Genomic DNA, 21070 nt, shown 5'->3' with positions numbered 1-21070 from the left:
GAGATCCCATGTGACACTGAGTCATGGTGTCTCCCGTGTCTCCTATGGTCTAAGGCAGTTTCTCAGACTTTCCCTGTTGTTATGATGCTGATAATTTTGAGGAGTACTGTATTTGGTGGAATATCCCTCCTTTGGGATTCGTTTGATGTTTTTCTCATGATTGGATTTGAACTTGGGGGAGGAAAAGCCGAGAGGGAAAATGTCCTTCTCATTGTTATCAATCACTCCCTCTCTCATTTTGTTAGTTTTGAGAGAGGAGGAGGTTGGGCTATAGTTTCACATATTTTTGTTTTGGATTTCAACTCCAGTAAGACCGTTGAACCATATTCTCTTCTCCCTCCTGTATCTACGCTTTCTTGGAACAATTCAAGGGTGTGGGAGAGGGGCGAGAGTTCTTGCAGTGAATCATTTGTTCTGCGTTAGGATCCAGCCTGCTGGTCCATGCAGATTTTGCTGATTTCTTCTTATCTGCACATATTATCTCTGTTTACGATGATCCTGTCCATCTGCACTCAAACTGAAGCTGAAGCTTTCCCCACTTTCTAAGCCTCTTTTCTCTCTGTAATTCAGTTATCCAAGGCTTCTAACTGCTCTTTACTAGCTCCTTAGAATAACATGATTGAAAAACTTTGGTGCTTTCTTGTTAAACCGAGAGAAATGCTTCATCCACATCCTTCTACACAGAAGCAAGACTTATGCATGTTTAGGTATTTCTTCACCTTGTTTATTCCTTCTGTTTTTCCCTCCTTTCCTTTTTTTTTTTGGGCAAATTGTTTGATTTCTTTACAATTCTCCTTTTATCCCTTCATTGGCTTGCATGTTATGTGTTTCTTTTCTTTTTTTAAAGTCTCCATAAAATATTTTTAATGAGTTTGCTTAACTTAAAATTGAGGTATATGTAACGTTTTAGCTCTCATTACCCCTTTAATTATATATTATTGTAATCTGATGTTTGTGTCTCACCCTTTTTATGCTACAAAATTAGTAATGATCATTTTTGTACCCAGGTCTTGCTTTAGATTTTCTCAGTTTGCTCGCCATTCATTGTCTGTCTCCTCCTGCTCTCACCCAGGGGGTTCAGACCCCTTCTTTCTGTCTTACATTCTTTGATAGTTCTTTCAGAAAGGGACTTTTCAGGGGCAAATTCTTGCAGGCTTTGTATGGAAGTCCATTTATTTTATCCTTTGCTCTCACTGTTAAATGGTAATTTAGTCAGGGGAAAATTCTAGGCTCTTTATTTTTGCTCACTATTTTTGGTATATTATTCAATTTTTTTCTGACCTATACTGTTGTTTTTGAGAAGTTTCCTGCCAGTTAAAGGGCCGTCTTTTGGTTCATAATACAGACTTGTGCCTACCTGCTTTTAAGATTTTTCTCATTGTTTTTGGAGTTCTGCAGTTTAATGACACGTATCTAGATGTAGATGAGCTTTAAATTTTTTTTTAACGTTTATTTATTTTTGAGGGAGACAGAGACAGGATGCGAGTGGGTTAGGGGCAGAGAGAGAGGGAGACACAGAATCTGAAGCAGGCTCCAGGCTCTGAGCTGTCAGCACAGAGCTGGACGCAGGGCTCAAACTCATGAGCTGTGAGATCATGACCTTGAGCCGAAGTCGGACGCTCCACTGACTGAGCCACCCAGGCACGCCTAGATGAGCTTTTATGTTTTTATTCCACTATACTTACTGCCACATAATTTAATAAATGGGCTCATGTCCACAGACATGAGAGTGCTCCCATTTTATATCAAAAGCACTCCAGCAAACATCCTGGTGTGATATCCTTGTACCTGAATAAATGTATTGTTTTAGTCACCGAAGCTTTATATCTTAATATCCAGGAGTTTGAGAAATCTCTGCTATAGGATTCTTCTTCTTTTTAAAAATATTTTTCTTGCAATTTTCACTGATTATTCTTCAGACTAATTTTAGAACAATTTTATCAAGTCCCAAAGTAATGAGATGGTATTTATTTTATGGGCTAGTCTTGAAAAAAATTGGTGTAATATCATGTCTTCCATCCAAAGGGTATCTATGGCATATCTCTCTCTCTTAATTTATTTGTCTTTATTTTGTACCCCAGTAACATTTTACTATTTTATTTAGGTAGGTCCTAAAGATGTCTTGTTTATCTCAAGGTATCTTATGTTCTTAAGGTATTTTTTTTTGAATCTAATATTTTCCTGGTATTTTCAAAATAAGTTGTTGCATAACCTTTATTCTCATATATTTATTATTTATTTTGGCTGAGAGTAATTTACCCAATTCTCTTTCTGGTTTTATTCTTTTTTTTTTTTTTTTAAATGATACTCTTGGATTTTCCATGTTAAAAAAATAACCTCCAAAAAATAATAGCTATGCTCTTTGTTTGTAATGCATTCACTTTTTATTTAATGTTTTCATTAAGTTGCTTTGGCTATATAGCATAAAGAATATCACATAATGGTAACGATATCCCTATGCTGTTCTTTATTTGTTGGAAATTATAGCATTTCTTCAAAGAACACAGTACTACTGGTTGACTTAAAACATTTAAAACACAATACAAAATATCTTGCTTCTTTTTAGAGCCTTTCTAAAGTTGAAAAAAAGACTAATTTTATTAAATGCTCTTTTGATTATAAAATGTCATAGATACAAAAGTTTATAAAATATGTGTGCCCAGTTAAAGAAGAATAATGAAATCAATGTCAGGTAACTACCACCACCATTAATTAAAAACAACAAACTAACAAACACTTCCGGTTCCTTCCACGCTGTCTCCTGCTATTTCCCTGATTGTGCCTCTATACATTACGCAAGAGTTTAAGTGTCAGAGACCATCCATTGTCTAAATGTACCACAATTATCTATCCATCCTACTGTCGATGGACATTTAGCTAGTGTCCAGTTTTTCACTAATGTGAATAATCTTGCCCTATCATTTTTGCATATGTTCCCTGGCACACATTTGTAAGAGTTTTCTGTGGGAGAGTTTCTTACAAGAGTTTTCCAACCTGTGGCTGGAATTTCTGGGGCTCGGTGCTTGTGCACAGTCACCTTCACTGAGTGACATCATGGTGCTTTTCAAAGCAGCTGTTCCAATCCAGGTTGTAATGACAAGCTCCGTAGCCCCACATCCTTGCCTACCTCAAGTACTGTCAGACTTTTTAATCATTCCCAGTCCAAAATTATATCTCAGTGTGTATGTTAATTGATTCATTTTTCTATTGAGGTATAGTTAACATATGATGTTATATTAGTTTCAGGTATGCAGCATATTAACTGGACTGTTCTTTGCATTACTCAGTGCTCACCATGATAAGTGTAGTCACCATGTGCCATCATACAATGTTATTATGATATTAACACTATCTTCTGTGCTGTTCTTTTCGTCTTCATGACTTACCTGTTTTACACCTGGAAGTCTGTACCTCTTAATCCCCTTTATCGATTTCACCCATCCCCACCTGTCCACCTCCATTCTAGCAACTGCCGGTTCTCTGTATTTAAGAATCTGTTTTTGTTTGTTTTGTTTTTTAGATTCCACATATAAATGAAATTATATGCGCTCTTTCTCTGACTGACTTACTTTACTTAGCACAATACCCTTTAGGTCCATCCATATTGTCACAGATGGCAAGATCTCATCTTTTTTATGGCTGAGTGATATTCTCAATGTGGTTTTAATTCACATTTATACAGCTGCTAATAGAGACGGATCAGCTTTTAATATGTATATGGTCTATTTATGTCTTCCTTATTAAATGTTGTTTATGAATTTTTTTCTATTGAGTAATGACTTTTTATCACTGACTTATAGGAATTCCTTATCCTTGATACTAATTATCTGTTGGTTACAGGTTGCAAAAGTCTTTCCCCAGTTTGTTGTTTTTTATGAAAAAGATTTCTAGTTTTAAATTTTCAAAATTTCTGGGTGGCTCAGTCATTTGAGCATCCAACTTCAGCTCAGATCATGATCTCATGGTTCCTGAGTTTGAGCCCTGTGTGGGGCTCACTGCTGTCAAGGCAGGACCCGCTTTGGATCCCCTGTCCCTCCTCTCTCTGCCCTTCCCCCACTGTGCTTGTTCTCTCAAAAAGAAATGAACTTAACACAAATTGTCAAAATTTTATGGTTTGTGCTTATTACGTCTTATTTTAAAAATGCTTTTCTTACTGAAGTAATAAAGTTATTCTTCTATATTTCTAAAAGTTTTTCTAGGTGGAATACTCTCAACTTTCATCACTAAAGAATCTTATTTCTGGTAGTTATAGTTCATTCGACTGAGTTGAATTTTATGGAAAGCCTTTTTTTTTTTTTTTTTGCATTTACTATATAATCATGTGGGATTTTTTTTTCTAATTTGTTCATATGATGACTTGCATTCATTTATTTCTGTATAAACTAAAGTTATATTTCTTGACCAAACCCAAATCGGTAATAATGTTGTAATGTTTTCATGTACTTGTGAATTTGATTTGCTAGTGTTTTATTTACATTTTTTCATTGATGCTCATGAGTGAAATTGGCCTGTTATATTGTCCCTGTCTTATTTGCAATCAAGGTTAGGTTGGCCTAATAAAAATAATGCTCTGGAAGAGTTTGTATAAATTTGGAATTATCTCTTCCTATCTGTTTGGTAAAACATGCCTATAGAGCCATCAGAATCCAGTGTTTTCTTTTTTTTATAACAATGAAATTTTGGATATAATTTTTTACTTTTATTATTTTTTAATTTTTTTCAAAATTAAAAAAATTATATTTTATAAAGATAGAGTGTGTGAGCAGAGGAAAGGGGCAGAGAGAGAGAGAGAAAGAGAGCGCGTGCGCACGCGAGAGAGAAAGTCCCAAGCAGGTTTTGACGTGGGGCTTGATCCTAAGATGCTGGGATCATGAACTGAGTTGAAATCAAGAATTGGAGGGACGCCTGGGTGGCTCGGTCGGTTAAGCGTCCGACTTCAGCTCAGGTCACGATCTCACAGTCCGTGGATTCGAGCCCCGCGTCGGGCTCTGGGCTGATGGCTCAGAGCCTGGAGCCTGCTTCCGATTCTGTGTCTCCCTCTCTCTCTGCCCCTCCCCTGTTCATGCTCTGTCTCTCTCTGTCTCAAAAATAAATAAACGTTAAAAAAAAAATTAAAAAAAAAAAAAAAGAATTGGGTACTTAACTGACTGAGTTACCCAGGCACCCTTTTGATATAACATTTTTTCATTTTTTATTTTTATACATTTATTTTTTATTTTAACTAAATCCAAGTTATTTAACATACAGTATAATAATGGTTTCAGGAATAGAATTTAGTGATTCATCACTTACATTTAACACCCAATGTTCATCTCAGCAAGTACCCTCCTTAATGCCCATCACTCATTTAGCCCATCCCCCCACCCACCCCCCTCCATCAACCCTCAGTTTGTTCTGTGTATTTAAGAGTCTCTTAAGTTTGCCTCTCTGTTTTTATCTTATTTTTCCTTCCCTTCCCCTATGTTCATCTATTTTATATTTTAAATTCCACATATGAGTGAAATCATGTGATATTTATCTTTCTCTGACTTATTTCACTTAACACAATACATTCTAGTTTCATCCCTGTTGTTGCAAAGATTTCATTCTTTTTGATTGCCAAGTAATATTCCATTGTGTATATCCATTCATCAGTCAATGGACATTTGGGTTCTTTATGTTATTTGACTTGTTGACAGCACTACAATAAATATCAGGGTACATACGCCCCTTCGAATAAGCATTTTTGTATCCTCTGATTAATTTTTAAAATAATTATAGGATTATTTCTACTTTCTCTTCTTTCTTGAGTCAATTTTGATAGGAATTTTTCTAGGAATTTATCCATTCTACCGAAATTTGTGAGTTTATTAGTATGAAGTTGTCCATAAAATAATAACTTGTTTTTAACTATTAATATTGTAGCATCTCTACTACCGTCTTTTCTTTTACTCCTAATTTTATTTGCATCTTATGTGTATTAATTACCTATATTAATATTGACAATAATTTTCTATTAGTCATTTCAGAACCCCAACTTCTGGGTTTTTTGATCTTTACTCTTGGTGTTGTTTTTAATTTTATTAATATTTGTTTTTATCTTTATTATTGCTTTCCTTCTATTTTCTTTGTTTTTATCCTGATATTTTCCCTCCTAATTGTCCATTAGATGCTTAGTTCATTAATTTGGAGCTTATAACTTACTTTATAATGGAATATTGAAAGTATAATTCCCCTGTAATATTGTTTTAGTTGCCTCACCCCTGTTTAAGTATTTTCTAATTTCCATTGTTATTTTTCTGTGACACATTAGTTGTTTTTAAAAAAAATTTTCAATTATATAAAGCTTTTTAAAAAAAAAGTTTATTTATTTATTTTGAGAGAGAGTGTGCACACATGAGCAGGGAAGGGGCAGAGAGAGAGGGAGAGAGAGAATCCCAAGTAGGTTCCACACTGTCAGCACAGAGCCTGACATGGGGCTCAATTGCATGAACTGGGAGATCATGACCTGAGCCGAAATCAAGAGTCAGTCGCTTATCCAGCTAAGCCTCCTAGGTGTCCCATATGCAGTTTTTCTATATATTTTTTTCAACCCCCACATTTTCTCACTTAAGTGCGTATTGGTCAGAGAACATGGCACGGGAGATGCCATGTTTCTGTATTTTCCAAGGTCAGCTCTAAGACATAATATGTGGCCAGTTTTTGTACTTGAGGGGTGTGGGTCTTCTCTAATTGTTAGGCTCCTGTTCTTTGTAATGCACAAAATCAGGATTTTTTATTTGACTTTTTCAGTTTGTAATGGCTTCTTGATCTACTTCATGTGTCATTATTGAGAGAGGTGTATTGAAACAATTGCTGTTATACTGGTGGATTTGTTTCACAGGTCTGTTAATTTTTGTTTTTATGTGCAGCATACAATTGAACTTTTTCAATTCCAACTCTGACTGGAAGTTTTTGTCTTTTATCTGAAGATATTAATCCATTTATATTCATTGTGAATGCTGATATATTTAACTTTATTTCTTGTAACTTGTCATGTGCTTTGGGTTTGTCCTGCTTCCTCTGATTCTTTTTATTTTTTTTTAAATTTTTTTAATGTTTATTTATTTTTGAGAGAGAGAAAGAGCATGAGCGGGGGAGGGGCAGAGAGAGAGAGAGGGAGACACAGAATCTGAAGCAGGCTCCAGGCTCTGAGCTGTGAGCATAGAGCCCAACGTGGGGCTCAAACCCATGAACCATGAGATCATGACCTGAGCTGAAGTCTGGTGCTTAACCCACTGGGCCACCCAGGTGCCCCCTTCCTTTGATTCTTTTCCCCCTTTTCTGTCTTCTTTTGGATTTTATTTTCTTATTCCATTTTCCCCTGCTCCCTCTTTGGTGGATGTATGTTCTTTGCTTATTCTTTTAGTAGTTATACTAGCAGTTTAAATAAGTGTACTTTGCTTAATAAAGTTCACATTTAGTTAACATATTTCACATCCTCCAGAATAATCTTCAAAACTTAGGATAATTTTGCTCCCAGATCACACTCCTTCCAACTGTTATTATCCATAATTACTGTGTCAGCTGGAGTTCTGTTACTCTTATAGGTCAGTATTATTATTTTTTGTTTTCCCCATCCCATTTGGTATTTGCATTATCACTGTATGCAATCATTAGATTAGCCCACATATTTCCCAATGCCTTTGCTCACTTTTTACTACTTACATCAGCTTTTCGTCTGGAATAATTTTTCTTGTGTCTAACATACATCCATTAGAATTAAAGTTTTAAAGCTATTTTTAGGTTACTTTTTTGTGGATAAATACTCAGTTTTTGTTTGTGTTTTTATTTTAACATCGTTGTTGAGAGTTTCACTGGGCATTGATCTCTGGGCTGACAGGAACTTCTCTCAGCCCCCTGAAGATGCTCCGTTCTTCTGGGCACACTTGGGGGTGATAAGTCAGCAGCTGTTCCAAAAACTAGTTCTTTATGGGCGATCTGTGTTATATCATCTCTTGCTTTTAAGATTGTTTTGTTTTCTTCAGTTTTCGGCAGTTTCACTATGATGCCTCTGTGCTGAATCCTAAATCTGAAAACGGGTAATGTTATCTCTTTGATAAGACTTCCATTCTGTTCTTTTATCACCTTCCAGAACTTGGATTAGATTTGTGTTAAGCCTTATGCATCTTCTATGTGTCTTACCCATCTGAGCTTACGGGGCATCTTTTTATCTCTGGACTACATTCCGAATATTTTCCTGTCTTCCAATGAATTCCTCTTCAGCTCAGAGGCTCTGACTCAAATGCAGTCATGTGGTCCCACTTGAAACACTTAAAAGTGTTGAGTAATGTTCCCCCATTGGAAGAAATCCTGGGTCTGACCATTTCAATCCCTGTCATTCTCTAGATGAAGATGAGATCTTTTCCATTTTAGACACAGAGACAATAGATGGACTAAGAGAAACAGACTCTGCGTGGTGATGCAATTACAGCCTTGATGGATCACATGACCCACCACTTTATGCTTATCCTACTTTCCTAATAGACACCCGAGTACTTCCAGCCAACTCTTTGCTAGGTAATGCCGAGAGCCCAACTGAGTTATTACCAATATATGTATCTGTAATTGGCCACATCAGAGGATGAAATCAACAATTACAGGCTTCATGCTTGCACCAAAGAATATAATTTTATCATAATATCGATAACAGTTCCACACTCTACCCAATTTGACCACCAGAAAATGATTTTCCCCCATGAGGGAAAAACAAGCCTGATGGCCCAGTAGCATGTTAGTCCCTGTCCCTTCTTCCCACCCTTTTTTGTCAGACATGGGAGGACTTCTTCAGGCTGCTCTCCACGGCACGGTAGTACCCTTCTGGTGTTAAAGGGTATTAATCAGAACCCACTCAAATGAATGGTTTATGCTACCATGAAACTTGTAAGCCAAGTAGAGTATCCTAAGTGACTTGCTGGTTTGTTTGTAACTGCCAGAAAAGACATAAAACATCAGTAAAGTTCTGCTGATCCTTGTCCCATTTTTCTTTATTTGCTGTGTTTGAAATAGATACAGTAAGTGTCAAGTAATTACTTGAAAGATTGTTCTTATCCAAAAAAATAAGGAAAGAATATGGGTCTCAAAACTGATAGAGAATGCCAAAACTTGTAATAGGTATCCTAGGGTAACTTTTGAAGGCATCCATAGAGGAAAACATTCTGAAACGGACAAGACTTTGGAGGTCTTTAGAGAGGACAGGTGTCCTGTTTAGGGCAGTTCTAGAAAGTCAGAGCCAGGCTTATCACTGCCAGTAAGGACTCCTGTCAGTTGCTTGGTTCTTCAGGATCAAGCCTTCATTGACTGGGGACAATACTGATTTTGCTCTTAACGTTGTCACTGTGGATTTGGATGGGATTATCCACCTTCTTTTCCCCATCACCCACTCGGACAGCACTGACGGGCCCTAGCCAAGTGGCATGTCATGTCCCGTGGCTTCAGTGGTTGGCATGGACATATGATTCAATAAGAAACACACTGAGACTTTTGTTGGGAATGTCAGAAAAGAGGCCCAACCTATTTCCCACTGAACCATACTCTACAAGGATATAGGCAGAAGCTGGAGTGGCCATCTTGCTACCCTGAGGGTAAAATCTTTGTGAGAATGGAGCCAACACAGAGGAATTAGGGCAGATAAATTGAGAGACAACAGATCTTGCTGATGCTTTCTGAGCACTTGGATCCAGCCATGCCCGAAGTCATCGCTCCTCTGGTCTTTTCAGTTTCATGACTCAATCAAACCATGGCTGAGAGAGTTATGATATATTTTGACCAAACTATCCCTATATTCTAATCAATGGCCATATGATCCCCATTCTTAGGAATTTTGTCAGTGATTAATTGCTATGATGGTTAATTTGATGTGCCAACTTGACTGGGTTAAGAGGTGCCCAGTAGCTGGTAAAACATTATTTCTGGGTATGTCTGGAAGAGATAAGCATCTGTATTGGTAGACTGAATAAGAAAGGTCACCCTCATCGATGCAGGTGGGCATCATATTATCCACCGAGGGCTTGAATAGAACAAACAGAGGAAAGGCAAATTTTCTCTTAACTTGAGCTGGAACATCCACTTTCTCCTGCCCTTGGACATCTGCTCTCCTGGTTCTCTGGCCTTCAGACTCAGACTGGGACTTATACCATGAGCCCCTGCTTCTCAGGCCTTTGAATTTGGACAAATTATACCACTAGCTTTTCTGGTTCTCCACTTGGCAGACAACAGGTACCAGGACTTCTCAGCTTCCATGATCATGTGAGCCAATTCCTATAATAAATCTTTATCTCTATCTCTGTCTCTGTCTCTGTCTCTGTCTCTAGCTCTAGTTTTAGCTCTAGCTATCTATATCCTATTGGTCCCGTTTCTCTGGAGAACGCTGATAACATAATTGCTTAACTTTTATCTAGTAATAGTATTAGCCTGAGATGATCTGCAGACTTTGTGGGGCTACTCAAACATCTTCCTGGTTGGGAGAGGATCCCTTGGCCTATTTTGAGTGTTCACATGTTTGTAAATTAATTGGAGAAAATTATTCAAACAAATAAAACACAAAAGGTACGTTTTGAGTAGCAAAAGGTGGTTTATGTTCCCTAAGTGCTATTATTCTTGGTTGGCATCAAAATACACCTTCTGGCATAAAGTCAGAAGACTTTGGGGAGAGTATAAAAAATGATAGCCCTATGGATCTGCTCATCCCAGAAAAGATTCTAATTTTACCTTAGGAAAAAGAAAGAGAAAGTGAGTAATTACTTGAAAGTTTTTCTTAACAAAACAATAACATGGGTCCCAGAGTTTATGGAGGATGCCACAACTCTGGGAACAAAGTGAGCAGCTCATTCCAGGTGGGAGAAGGATTGTAAGCTGAGCCCAGCTAGGAGTGTGCACAGGAGAGCTCTTGACCTCACTTGCAGACTGGGTGGCATCTCTCTCTTACTCTCAGGTTCTCAACCTCAGCACATTTGGGATGGAGTAATTCCCTGCCCTGTGCATTGTAGGACGTTCAACACTGTCCCTGGCTTCTACTTACTAGATGCTATTAGCATCTCCTTGCCTTGATTGTGACAAACCAAAATGCCTCCAGAGATCCCCTGCAGGGCAAAATCACTCCCAATTGAGCACCACCACTCGATCGCCTGCCTTTACCCTCCCTCTGCAGCTAGACTACAAACCAGACCTGAGCTGACAACTTTTAGTGGGTCCTGACAGATATCCAGGACAACGTGTGTGGAATATTTGTAGAGAGACTGTGTCGTGCATAAGAAAGAACATAGGCTTGAGAAATAGGCAGAGCTGAGTTCAGATTCCCAGCTGGGGCATGTTGTGCAGTTGCTTGATTTTACAGAGTTCCGGTTTCTGCATGTGTTTACAGGGAACAATAATTCCCTAATCGAAGTGATGATTTGGATTGAGGTGAGTTGTTAAGTACTTAGGTGTTAAGTGTTTAGATTTGTTAGTTGTGTTTGCTTATGTGAATGTTTGCATGTGTCTATGTGTGTGTGCACGTCTGTGATTGTGTGTCTGTGTCTCTGCATGTCCTTGTGTGTATTTGTGTGACTGTGTGTGTCTGTCTGACTGTATCTGAATGTGTTGTAACCCCACAGTCCTGAGTGTGGTCCTATAGGATTTAGCTCTCGATGGAACAGATGCCTCCCACTGGTCTTGGTGAAAGACTCTATGTGTCCGGGGTGCTGAAGTGAGGACTAGGTCATAATCTGAAAGACCAGGGGAATATAACCATTAAAGATTCTGTTTTTACAGCTTGCTTTCTCCCCGGCTTTGGGCCGGTGCCAATGTGCATGGTTTATGTTCTCCATAAAGAGACAGGTTAGTTGCCTGATGGCAGTGAGCACAGTCATACAAATTACTTCCCCCCTTGAAGTCATTGAATAAGGATAAAGTACTAAAATGGAGGATTTGGTTCGTCATATTTTCAGGGGGACTGCTCTTGTGAAAAACTTTCAGAGATGGGGAGAGCCTACAGGTTCTAGGCAGTGGTGCGTGAGTGTGTGTGTGTGTGTGTGTGTGCGCGCGCGCGCGTGTGTGTTGTTATATCAAGAATATCAAGGGGTGCCTGGGTGGCTCAGTCTGTTAAGTGTCCGACTTCAGCTCATGATCTTGTGGCTTGTAGGTTCAAGCCCTGCGTCAGGCTCTGTGCTGACAGCCCGGAGCCTGAAGCCTGCTTCAGATTCCGTGTCTCCCTCTCTCTCTCTGCCCCTCCCTCACTCATACACTGTCTCCCAAAAGTAAGCAAATGTTTAAAAAAAGAATATCAATTATAATGCCAGTAGCTGATATTTTTAGTGCTGCTTATATGCCATGAATGGCACGAAGGACTTGATAAGCTTTAGACCCTTTGTTCTGTCTCTAACCAGATAAGCTTGGCACCATCATTACCCCCTTCACAGGTGAGTTAATGCAGAAGTGATGAACTAGCCCATGGTCACACAGGTAAGAAGCGGGGCTCATTGTAACTCCGCCTCCCCGAGGCTGGAGGTCCAGTCCTGACCCCTGGTATTTCCTGCCCCACCTCCTGAGCCTGTAGCCCTGCCCAGACCCTCACCGGACATACAGAGGGCTTCACCTGGGAGGGGTGTGCAGCCCCCGAGTTAGCCTCTCACGGGGAAACACTCGAGCCAGCCCCGGGACTGGGCTCAGGCAGGCAGCCCGGCCAGCTTTGGCAGCCAAGGGATTTGGGCTCCAGCCTCAGGGTGCACCTTGAACTGGTGGAGGTTATGTGCAGCTGCCTCTGACTTCCCTCACAGTAACTGATGACGGGCCCCTCCCTCCCAAATCCTTGGGATTTGTTTTATGTTTTCCTCAAAGGCTCCAGGGTGAGCGTGACGCCGGCACATAAATCTCAGTCAAGCGGTAGGGCCGGTGGGAGGACAGGTCAGGAACGAGAAAGCCCAAACACATATGGGAAGGGCGGCCGGCTCACAGGGCCTCCGCTCTGGGGCGGCGCTGGGCCAAGGAGGCCACCTCCCAGTGGCCGCTCCCCAGGCCCAGGACACCAGGGTCAGTGGGTCGCCAGCCCTGGCAGAGGCGGCATTTCCAGCTGCTACTAAGAAGAAGAATTCTTGTCAGGTGTTTGCTGTGGCTCATGCATTTGTTAGAGTCCCGACTCAGGTTCCCAGACGTTTATGGAGTCGAGTCCCCGGGGTGGGGGTGGGGGGGAGGGTGGTGCGTGAGCAAACTGTGAGGTCGGCCTACCTCCCACCAACATTACTCCACTTCTCACTGCCAAAATTGGACAGCTCTCCACCCTTCACCACCCAAACACTTAAAACAAACAAAAAATAGAAAGAAATTCAGTCAAACTGGTTTGTGTATAGACATAGCCCCCAGCTACCAACAAACACTGGTGGTTGGAAGTGGAGTAAGTCACTCAGAAGTTTGAGAGCTTGGGAAGCAACTTTAATACATTGGTCACAGGACCCCTAACTTTGCGCATGGGTCACCGCTGGCCTCTTTCACGTCAGAGCCCAGTGTCCCGGCACCAGCTAGGCCCACCTCGACCACGGTTTAACGGTGGTAAAACTGGGCCCTCGGTCATTCTTCACCTGCTCTGTTTTCTCCTGTGGTACCTGTCACTTTCTAATGGTTATGTTTATTGTTGATCGCCTGTCTTCTGTCTCTTAGAATGTGAGCTCCATGAGTCAGGGGCTTTGTGTGTTTTGTTCACTCATGTCTCCCAAATACCTGGACCCATGCCTGATGCGTGGAAACTACTGAAAAATATTTACTGACCATACGAAGAAGTGACTGAGTGAGGAAATAAGTAGGCAAACAAGTGCTTGCTGAGGGGCGTAGTTCAGAATGAAAAGCTCAGGCTTAGCATGCCCCTCTCTTCCTGAAAGTTTGAGTCCGAATAATCAGAGCTGGCTGATTTGGAAATGATACTTCAAGAAGATGGTGAGCATCCCAGGACTGGGGACATTCACTTGGCAAAGAGGATGGAAAGGAAGTCCAAGCCTCGGATGCCCAGGTGGTCTCTCAGCCCTGTAAGGCCCCATCTACCTCTTTTGCCAAGACTTTTTTGCATTAGCTGGTGCTCGCCTCAGTTCCAGAGAAGTAATGAGCAGGACAAGGCAAGCTTGGCAAGGTAGATGGCCTGGGGGATCTTTTCTAGAGATCTGTAACATTGATGAGTTGGAGGAATGCATCAAGATGGGCATTGCTTCAAGTCTTATTCTCTTGGTTGCACATAACAGAACACCCAACGCTCCCTTGTACAACCTTGAACCAGTCACTATGGCCAGGGGAATGGAGCAAACCAACTGGTCATGTGTGTGACTCTGGATCCAAGCGTGGGGTCAGTGTCCCTGGCTGACAGTAAATTAGGAGAAGAGAAAAAGTGGGTCCTCAAATGAAAATTAGGATGCTTCCTTCCATAGGTAGGAAGAGTGGGTTCTTGGGAGGAATGCTAACAAATGACGGTTCCAATGATGTGAAAGGAAACCCATCTAGAGCAGAGGCAGAATGGTTCCACCTCAAAGGCCAGCTCCAGTTGATTGTCAGGGGCTCTCTGGAATGCCGTGTTGAGAATAGCCTGAGACCAAGCCAAGGGGAAAAAAATGTCATGATTGATTAGAAATACCTGCTGTGTGCTCTGAAAACATTTGGGTGCCAGATATTTGTTCTCCTTTATTTAGGCATTAGCCAGTGGAAATGATTAGAAGTGAAAACATGTAGAGTGACAATTATGCTAGGTCGTGGTCAGTTTTGAAACTTGCAGTGAGTTTATTTATTAAAGTTCTTGTTGCTTTATTTTTCACACACCCAGTCAGGACAAAAAAAATGAGGATCTAATATACAAGGCCACTCATCGCCATCAATGTCAATCGGATATGGTGAACTAAGGTGACATTCAACCTTTCCTTTTTCTTTGGTGGCATTGCGAAGACTATCCATGATGTGACTCTGACCAGGACTTGCCAGTTGGCATTCGGTCAGTAGCCACTTGCTTGTCTTTTTTCCCCTTTGCTCAACAAATCTTGACCAAGCCCTATTTGTGATAGGCACTCTGCTAGCCACTGCGTAAACAGTGGTGAGCAAAACAAATCCAGTCCCTGTGCTCACTGAGTTCATGGCCCATTGACAGCAGCCTTGTTGGTTTATAACTCTTTGCCATATCTCTTTTTATTCCTAATTTGTCATCTCTGGAGAAGCCATGTTCAGGTCTATTCCATTCTAGCTCAAGAACTGCGACCAGATCTTTTACCGGGAAATGTCACCACTCCTAAATTTGGGGGAAAACATCAGGTGGCTAAGGCAAACCTGTTCTCCCCTGTATGCACTGAGTATCAGTTCCAAGAAGATGCTTCTCAACGAAGCCACTGTTTGGAAGCTGAATTATAATTCTGGCATTTCATAGACATGATCTCACTTAACAATCAGCAGTCCTCATGGGAGGGTACTGTTGTTAATAATGCCATTGTCTCGCCAATAAGAAAGCCGAGGCTGACAGAAGTAAAATGGCTTTCAAACATCACACAGGTAACAAAAGGTGGAGCTGGGAACCAAATCTGTGTTTTCTTATTTCAAGGGCTAGGTTTGTAACCACCAGGCAGTACTGCCGTGCCATGAGCTCCTAGGAATAGAACGATGGTTTGATTATACAAATGACCCCAAATGGGTGAAAATTCCTTTTTCACGGTTCATGATCAAGATGCTGGCAAGCTCAATTTCTAGAGGGAGCTCTCTTCCTGATTTGTTGACTGCTGCCTTGTTGCTGAGTGATCACATAGCCTTTTTTCTGTGCATTTATGCATGCAGAGAGAGAGAGAGACAGTGAGAATAACAGAGAGCACGAGCAAGCTGTAATATCCCCTCTTATAAGGACACCAATCCTATCTGACTTAACCTTAACTGCTTCCTTTAGAGGTCCCATCTCCAAATATGGCTACTGGGGAGTTAGAGTTTCAACATATGAATTTTGGAGGGGACACAAATATTCAGTCCATGGCACTCCTTTTCCCATGACTAAAGTTATCTTATAGGTTAAGGGGAAATCATTATGCATACTGGCTATCTCCAGTGGTGGGGCATTAACTTTGCCAATACAGAAGGTCAAGACATTTGTGGCATGCATAATTGATTGAGAATTAATGAATTATTGGGAGTTAAGAATCTAATGATGTTTGTATTTCCTTTAAGTGGATAGGACCTAAGACCTTTTCCTGCTTCTCATATTGGATTTTTATGCCTTTCCTGCTTCTCATGGTGGATGCAGTACCCAGGGGTAGTAACCATCTGAGTATCCTCAGGTCTTCCAATTTCATATAATATTCTTCTTTTTAGTAAAGATAACTCCCGTTAAGTTTAATGTAATGGGATTTAATTTTTACATCTTTGTAAGAAATTTTGTAAAAATAACCAGAAAAACTCATTTTGCCATTTTCTACTCTTTGCTTGAGGGATTGTGTGTGTGTGTGTGTGTGTGTGTGTGTGTGTGTACAAAAGTGTGTCACTATATTTATGAGATCCTTTTGGATTGAACTAGGTTTTCATAAATTTCGCAGACTTTTGGAAAGCTTTCCTTCTCTAATTCCTCATGTAGGTGTCCTTCTGCCAAGTGGATCATTGTGGGTCTGAGGAATTAGAGGTGTGGTTATTTCCTTAGTGAGTTGTATAATCTCTTCCCAGAGCACCCCATCCAAGTACAACATCCATGGTTGTAATGGAGGTGGCAGCCTTACCTGGTGGTGCCTAAGCTCTCACTGATGGGCCATCACTGGCCATGAGGAGTCAGCCCAGCGGGCCTGCATTCCAGGGATTTAGGAATTTGGGGGTGAAATTAAAATTTTGTAAGCATTATATTTCAGAACTGAAAGAATGTAAAAGCCCTGTAGAAAAGATTCTCCAATTCCCTCCCTGACCAGGAATGTCTGGCAAAGTAGATTTTGTGATTTTGAAGGGGCCGCCTATAAATGTTTCTTCATAGCAGAGTTGAAGATCATTAGCCCGATACACAGTTATGAGTTCTGAGAGAGGATAACCCTCTTCTTTTGGGTGAGTCCATATTTTTCATACCTCTGAGGCCTTGGTGTCAGGAGGGGAAAGGCCATTGAATGGTGAAATTTCCCAAGGAGTGGGTCATCATGGGTCTAGTTACCAAGTGATCAGTTCCCATCTGGCTTTACAAGGAAGGAGGAGTGGCTGGAGAGGAGTCTAGGAAGGATCCCTTGACATCTAACATGCATTGACCATGTCATCTTAGAGAAGCAAGATGACTCTGAAAATTTTTCAACTTTATTGTTTTATTTATTATGGTGCTTTCATTCATAGATTTATTCAGCAACTTTATTGAATGCCTACCATGTAGAAGTACCATGCAAAAACTCTAGTGGTAGGCAAGAAAAAGAGGATCCTTGTCTCCTAGGACAAAATGGTCCTTTCCTTGTCAGGGAAGACTGGAATGTGGTCCGTTATAATTAGTGTGGAAGGTGCCGATGGTGGGAAGTACATGGGAAAGGATCCATCCCTGGCTTGGAGGGAGGGGTAATTGACTTGAGACCTAAGAGTTGAACAGGAAATTTTCAGGTTCCACTGGGGCTACCATGAAGGTTGGAGGGTCAAGAGGGAGAAGAGCATTTCCAACAGAGGGAACAGAATGTGCAAAAGCCTAGAAGCTAGGAGTCAGGAGTATTATGTATTTGAGGACCTGAAAGAAACTCAGAATGTTCTGAGACTGAAGACTTCTCTGTTTTCCCAGGGGAGCATTGGGATGGTGGTAGGTATACAAGTAGGAGAAGACTTGAAGAAACAGGTTTAAATTTTTAGTTCATTGGCCTGTCTTGCTCCATTGTGAACTCAGACCTTTCCTTGGTAGTGCAGAACCAGATGGTGTGGCTCTGAACTCAAATTAGGCACTGTGCGATTAAATAGCTACAGATATATCATGGAACAGAGGAAAAAATTACTTTGTGCTATTTTATTGTGTGAAAATGTTCCTGTTAGGAAAATTGAGGATATAAGATAGTACATGGAGTACAGTGACAGCTGTGTTAAAATAATACAACAACAAAAGATGTTTATGCGTTGAAAAAAGAAACAAAATACACCAATGTGTTAATTGTCAGTGGGTAATGGGATTCAGTGTTAATTTTTCATTTTTAATTTGCATTTATTATCCACATTTTCCATGGATGAACAAGTATTAAGAGGGGGAAAACCAAGAAAAAATCTCTACCAGTTAACCGCCAAATGTTTATTCAGTTACAAAGGAGGAGCACTAAAGAAGACAGCACAGAGTCTCTTGTCTCCAGGACCCGGGTCTCCTGGTGGGGGAAGGAATATGTAAGCACTGATAGGAAGCCCAGACCAGCTTGGTCAGGAGGGACTTTTCTCTGCAGCAACCTTCTTTTGAGTCAGCAACCACCTTAGAGAGGATGAACACATCCCCTGTGAGACTGTGGAATGACAGGAGTCAAGGAGAGCATTTTCCAGAAGGCTTCTTGTTTTCTTCCTGTACATTTCTCCATGGGATTGTTTCTATTTCTTATTCGACTTACCTTGGTAGACACAATAAGGTTGGAGGTAATGGGACCAGCCAGGAGCAAAGGAGTTCTAAGGCTGATCTTTTCTTGCCTGGGAAATATTGCACGTCTGTCAGGAAAATTCAGTGGGCAATTGACAAACACAAAGCTCAAAATAAATAGAGAACCTAAAACAGACTGTCTATACGTGTTCACACTAGGTCACTCTCCACAAATGAAAAAAAAATCTTCTGATACATATGTATAAAATACCAAATGCTTTCAACTGGGATAGCAAGGTGAAGGCAGAGTTGTAAGCAACCTCAAGATCTGAAGATTGAACTTGGTGAAATATCATATCTGGGGTAAATGTTTGCATCAGACATTAAATAGAATTGCCCCTTCTTCTTCTTCTCCTTCTCCTTAAATAGAATTGCCTTTGGCAGAGCAGTGAAGTATCTGCAGATCAATTGGCCTCAAGATCAGAGCCAGTGAAAGTCCAAAAAGTGAAGCTAAAGCTTTGAGAGGAACTTTAATAGTACAAGTTTGCGAGGGAAAAAAAAAAGTATGCATTAGTCAATGAATGAGAAAGCAGAGTTTTACTTACTAGGGTCAAGTTTACATGCATTAAAAAAAGAAAATCCTCCCTGGAGACCTCAACAATTTTTATAATTGTAGTATAGAAGTTAAATGTTTTAGCTGCAGGAAAAAAATGAGTTGAGTTTTCCAGCTGTGTGTCTGCTCGGCTAGTCAGGGACAGGAGGAGAGGGGGCTGTTAAAAGTGCAAATCAGCAGTGTTATCTTTCAGGCCTGGGAAGCTACTGTGGCTGGTTGGGTGGCTCCAGTTATAGATGATCTGTCTATGGCAGTGTCAGCAAAGGGACAGCCTGTTTCCCTTCCCACTCGTGCCCTGGGAGCAAAGGAGTGAATCTGAAACCAGGACCTGACAACGGGGCGGGGGGATGAGATGGTTTCAGTTCACTATCTTCAGAATTGTCGCCAGACATCCAAACAGATGATCCCAGAGATTTTTTTTTTTTTTCAGCTGAAGTTCAGAATCAATTCCTAGATGTTGGCTCTTCCTTCATGGGGCTTCAGGTCACTAGTCAATGCAATAGAACGGCGTGATTGATTGCAACGGTATCATATATTATAATAATAAAAGATGTGTTACTGATACCATAAGAGCTATTTTTATCTTGTTCTTCCCTTATTTTTCATCTGTATCAGTGTGGTTTATGTAAACCTGACACATTTGTGTATGTGAAACAGATGCAGCGTAAAACACAGTTGTGTCTGTTCGAACCATATTTTTTTAATCATGGACATGATTTATGAAAATGTTCTCTGTGTATGAGCTTTTTCTTTCTCTCTCAAACAAAATGCCCAATAATTATAAATCTAACATTCAATTTTTCTGGTACTTAGAGAGATAGAAGAAGTTAAGTTTTTAAGTTGCTTTGCCTAATCTGTCTTCATTAGGTGTTGCAAGAGAAACAGTGTGTGAGTGTTCTGCAGAGGCAAATGAGAACTTTGGAAAATAACTCGCCATTCGAATGCATGATATGGAAATGGCCCTTCAACCATACTGAGCCACAGCCCCTAAAGTGCTCTCCCCAAGCCAACGCATAAGAGACTCTTAAAAACTGAGAACAAACTGAGGGTTGACGGGGGGGTGGGAGGGAGGGGAGGGTGGGTGATGGGTATTGAGGAGGGCACCTTTTGGGTTGAGCACTGGGTGTTGTATGGAAACCAGTTTGACAATAAATTTCATATATTGAAAAATAAAAAAAAATTAAAAAAAAATAAAGTGCTGTCCCCAAGGTCCTGCTTCCTCTATCATCTCATAGTGAATGGCAAAAAGAAAATTAGGATCTTCCCAAATAGGTCAGCCTCCACCTCCAGTGGAGTAACTCACAAAGTGTGTTTCCATGAGAGAAATGATTGCATCCAAATATTCTTTTTTTTTTTCTTTTTCAAATATTCTTTACCACTACAGATGGGCCCGTTATTCGTCAGAGTTTTCAGACCTACAACCTAGTAGTCTTGTTCACCCTCATGTTCAATCTGTGACTGTAGGTTGGATAGAGTTTATCTCCTTCCCTACAAGACACCCTAGACCAAACCATCACCATCTCCCTCCTGGACTAATCTCCCCAAATCGACTCCTGCCCTTCCTTGAGCCCCCTTGTTTTCTGTGACCAGTCTGATCTGAAGGGACAAGTAGGCTGGGGTACCTGGGTGCCTCAGTCGGTTAAGCATCTGACTTCAGCTCATGTCTTGATCTCATGGTCCGTGAGTTCGGGCCCCGCGTCGGGCTCTGTGCTGACAGCTCGGAGCCTGGAGCCTGTTTCAGATTCTGTGTCTCCCTCTCTCTCTGACCCTCCCCCGTTCATGCTCTGTCTCTCTCTGTCTCAAAAATAAATAAATGTTAAAAAAAAATTGAAGGGACAGGTAGGGGGGCCAGTTACCAGCCCCCTGATGAGACCTGTGTGGCTGTAGGAGAGGACACATCATAACTCCAGGAGGGGTGGCCTTCAGTAGAATGAAAGAATGAACCGTGAATAAATACCCTGTCTCTC

Source organism: Panthera pardus, unplaced genomic scaffold (assembly GCF_024362965.1).
Source record: "Panthera pardus isolate Hobbes unplaced genomic scaffold, ASM2436296v1 HiC_scaffold_8, whole genome shotgun sequence".
Taxonomy (NCBI): Eukaryota; Metazoa; Chordata; class Mammalia; order Carnivora; family Felidae; genus Panthera; species Panthera pardus.
The sequence above is the reverse complement of the archived record's forward strand: the minus strand, read 5'-3'. Positions refer to the sequence as shown.